Source organism: Frankliniella occidentalis, unplaced genomic scaffold (assembly GCF_000697945.3).
Source record: "Frankliniella occidentalis isolate FOCC.00 unplaced genomic scaffold, Focc_3.1 Scaffold89, whole genome shotgun sequence".
NCBI classification, from domain to species: domain Eukaryota; kingdom Metazoa; phylum Arthropoda; class Insecta; order Thysanoptera; family Thripidae; genus Frankliniella; species Frankliniella occidentalis.
In genome coordinates this window covers 249,663-254,467 of record NW_026267218.1, presented here as the reverse complement: position 1 = coordinate 254,467, position 4,805 = coordinate 249,663, and positions in this window count along the sequence as shown.

Sequence of the window (4,805 nt, the reverse complement as noted above, 5' to 3'; positions counted from 1 at the left end):
GGGCGGGGGCGGGGACGGCGATGGCAGAGCAGCAGAGGGATCTCCCTGACGGACACCTTGATCCAGCCCGCTACCGGGGATGCCAACGGGGACCAAGCCACGGGGACCCTCGACCCTCCCCGCGCACTGCCTCCCCTCCTCCCTCCCGGTACCCCTTCGTAGACAAACCAGAGCCGCCACCTCGCTCCCGACGTGACCACATTTGGGCCGCCACTCCGGAGCCCGCCCCGCCCCGCCCCGCCGTTGTAGCGGGCGCATTCCATCGCCCGGATACGTGACAGCCGCCTCAGAGCCGGGTGCGCCCCGCCAGCACGGCGATAAAGCAGAGGGGAGTCACTTACAAGCCCGCGCGGGTCCGCGCCGCGCTGCCACGTCAGGATGAGGACGCCGCGAGGACGCCGTCGACTGATGACGCGGTGTGGCGCTCGCCTCTGTAATCTTTAGGGTGCCGCGCCACCGCCGACGTGGTCCTCGAGTAAGTACAGCGCCACGGCGAGGCGTCGTTTTGTGGATGATTAACCCCGCGTACTTCTGTAGTTATGCTTTGGCATTGTGATTTTCAAAACTGGGCGCCCAGATTTAGAGCAGAACCTCCAATGCAGAAAACAAGTTCCCGCCCGCTCTGTGCTGTATGAGGAAGCTGACCCCGTAAGGAGAAAATAGCCCTGAGGAGGTGACGTGGCGTAGCGCAGTCCCTAAACAAAGATTAGCGGCAGTCTAGCAGAGGTTAGGTTAGGTAGGGTGCGTGAGGTTAGATTTCAAACAGTTTAGAACGGGCCTATGCATCTAGCGCCTTGGTATACCACGTACGCCAAGGTTTATTACGACAATTGAGTTATTATCAATCAATCAAATAGTACCAAATGCAATATGTCCGTACACTAACCTAAACAACGACACCGGGACGGTTTCGAAGATTGTGTAAACTTACATTTCCGAAGCCAAACTTGACAGAAGCACTTTTTGACACAAGACTGCTACGCCGGTTATGTAATGTGGACCCAAATTTTCTTTACAAATCTTCCAAAACTTGATCAAACATCCACTTGCGACAAAACACAATATGGTCGCCGACGTTCTGCTTTGTTTAGGGACGGCGCTACGCCACACACCTCCTCACTGCTACCTTCTTCTTGTTCCTCTTTATCGGGCAGCTTCCTCATAAAGAGTGAGGAGGGGGAGCGGAGGGGGGGGTTCTTTTTTTATTGGCTTCTTGCTGTGAGCAGTGGGCCAGGCGATGTTCTAATGTTCTACTATGATGTCATAATTTTAGGTGCGGGTTGTGTTCGAAGAGTAAGGCAAAGGAGGGGGAGCGGACTTTGCTCTCTGGCAGAGACAGTCTTGGGGACTCATGCCTACCAATCTGCTGCGTAAAGTCTTCATTTTAGGTTAGGGTGTCGACGTCGCGTCTGGGATGTGTTTCTACGTTTCTACAACTACGATTAGATGCTCGCATGGTCCAGCCCAGGAGGGGTGGTGTGGCTAGGCTGGCCCGTCCGAGTGGGTGTCCGGCTGACCAGTGACCACCACCACCACCACCACCACTGGAGTGAAGCCCGCTGTCCCTCACTCTCATCTGCATGGTGCCCCGCGCGGCCCTATAAGGCCGGTCATCGGTGAGCCCTAGTCCTCCACCGTCGTGATGCCGCCGTCCCCTGGGAACGACCCTAACCGCCGGCCCCCCGCCGCGGGCCTCGCCCCCGGGCGAAGGCCACCCAGGTCCTCGCCGTGCGGTGCGCTGTGCATGGGCTGCGAGAGTGACTTCGGCGACGGCCATACCCCCACAGATCCTGGTTTCTTTCGTGCCCGGTGCCCTCCCCCTATTTTCCCCTCTCTGTCTCTCTCACTTGCAAACACACACGCGCGTGCGAAAGAGCGAGTGAGAGAGGAGGGAGAAACGTAGAGGCAGTCCGTGCGCGCAGCTCCGGCCCCTCTCTCCAGCCCCTCCAGCCTCTCGAGCGCCAGCGCCTCTCTCCAGGGTGCGCGGGGTTAATTGGAGCCCGGTGACCCATAGAGGTTGACATGTGACATGCGCCCTGCGGCCTCCCCAGCCTGCAGTTCCCCGGCGGAGTGGGAGGGGGCGGGGGGCGAGGGATGGACTCTGCCCTCCAGCAGCGAAAATACTATTCGGCGCGGCCACATCGCTATGGAGGAGGGTCCCCGAGGCGAGGAGCCCCTGAGGTGGGGGGGAGGGGACGAGAGGGGGGGGAGGCACAAGCAGCACAATACGGTAGTGGGGCTGCGGAGCCCACGCCCAGCCGCATTCAAAGAGAGGCTTCAGGCCGTGCACAACTATTCACTATTCAAATCGCGTGATTCGCGGCGTCCGACTTTGGCGTCCCTCCGCGGACCCCCATAGCCCCCCGCCCCCCGCCCGGCGCCGCCGTCACTCGATTGCCCCAAGACGGCGGCGCGTCTCCCAATCAGAAACCCCTTCTGCTCGCCGCCGCCGTCGCGACGCGCGCGCAAATTGGCAGAGAATTTGATCTTAATTGGCGGACGCGCGGCGCGAACCGCGCAGGGACATACTGCAAATAATGCGCGGCGTCTTGCGGGCGGAGCGGCGGACCGGATACTGCGCGCATTCGTTGCTGTTTAGGTTCTGCTTTTGTTGTTGTATTGTTATTTTTATTTTTTGAGGGACTATGCTGAAGAAGTAGGGCGCTCCTCGATGCCCGACGCCGCTGCCCTCGACACGACGAGACCGCGACGGACAGGTGCAGATAACGGAGGCATCCCGAGGCCGCCGCCCGAACCTCCTCGCCCGACTTCCATCAAAGACTCCTGGCGGTAATACATCATCGCGCTCGGGAAATATGGGTCATAGCCAAGGAAGACCGACCGGCGGGCGGGCTGGGCAGCGCGAACGGCAGGGACGATGCATCACGACGGTCTGGCAGGCCAGTCCATCATATCCGATCAGACCGCGCGGGAAACTTGAAAACAAAAGGAAAGAATTAATAGAAAAGAAAATGAAAGCCATTTTTTTTATTTTTTCTGTTTTTGGCTAAACGCGAAAATTTAATAAAACAGCGTACCGGTACTTTGTTGCAGTGTCCGTAACGAGATCGCGAGATGACTTTTACAGTTAAAGGGGGCAGATTTTGGACTGCATTTCTTATTCGAGCCTCGCGGGACGAAAAGCAGATATATTGGATATTCCCACCACGCAGAGAGGGACGGAGAGAGAGATGCGTTCACGGATGCGGCTCTCTGCAGGCCGGAGCACAATAACCAGCCAAAGTGGCCGCGCGGAGAGCTTCCGGACACGACGTTAGGCCCGGCTCAAAATAATCCGATCCGAGAAGAAGCAAGCGGCCGAGGCCGGGCCGCGAAAGCTGCGTAGTGCTCCTCCCGAGGGGAGGGTCTCGCGGATCGAGGAAGGAGGAGGAGGAGAGAGTGGCGCGATCGTATATTTTTAGTGCGTGCTATTACGCCTAATAACCCTTTGTTCCCCAGGCTCGCGTCGTCGTCGTCTCATCGAACCCTGCTTCTTGTGTGTGTTTGCCCCTAACCCCTCCCCCCCCTCTCTCTCTCTCTCTCCTTCTCCCACTTCCAAGATAAGTACCCCCACCATTATGACTATTCCCTTGCTAAAACGAAGAACCCTTCCTCCCTCCCTTATTCCTCCACCACCTCCCCCTTTCCCCTACCTCATTTCTTCCCGCAAAGGTTTCACATTCTTTTGCGAGGAGTCGGGGAAGAGAGTGGGGGGGGGGATATCCCATTACGACGCCAAACGCGCTAAAAAATTATTACATCCGATGTCAATCGGATGTAAAAGGCCCTCGCACGGAGCCGTGCGCACGGCGGCGGCGGCCCCCCCCCCCCCCCCCCTCCCGCTCCCCGCAACCCCTTTCATTCTGAATGTCATACGTCGCCTCTATGCCGCTCGCCGAAATTTGCATACTCTCTTATTGCAGTCGTTGGGGAAAGGGGAGAGCACGGCCAACCCGGGCCACTTTCAATCGGCAAGAAAGCACATGGAAAACACTGCAAAAATAAATGCACATCATTTTTTTTTTTAAGTCATGTCGGTTCTGCAGACCGATTCACGACGATTTGTCACAACAAAATGTGGCATTAATTTGTGTTAATTGTGATGGGCAAATAATAATTCATCAATAAAAATGCCTTGGCCTCTGTCTTCAAAACTGTGAGCCACGGAAGACGAGACCTGGGAGGTGGCAGCTGTAGCGGCAGACGCGCATGGCAGTGCGAGATAAAGGAGAGAGGGGTGGGCGTGGGTGGCACGGAGCAAGAGGAGCGAAGGAGGATAAATTCGGAATCCCGAATGAGGTATGTTTGTTAACACGACTCCTCTACCTCCCCGGCGCTCGCACCACCGCCGTCACCTCGGCGTCACCAACTCGCCTGCTCGTGTTTAACACGTACGTCTGTGTGTGAGTGAGGGGGAGGAGGCACTATAGGAGCTCCTGCTGCAGACGCCAACAGGCGCCCAGGACCATAGCGCAGAGCAGACCGTCTTCTTCGCCAACATTCCTCTCGATCACTGCAGCACCAGCGCACCAGTCGCCCCCTTTACGCCTTTCCGCACACTCTTTCCCGCGGTTTGTTTTCTCCCCCTTCTCCCTCTCTCTGCTTTCTTTTCCCTCTTTTACTTTTAGCTTTTCATTATTTTCACGCGTTTTCGCGCGCGAGTAGACGATCCAGCGACGCCTGGCGCCCGCCCCATTACGTGCCTCTCGCCGCAAATACAAGAAAAACAACGGATACTCTTTCTCCGTCTCCGCTCGGCCAGGCCCCGCCACGCCCCGCCACGCCCCGCCACGCCCCGCCACGCC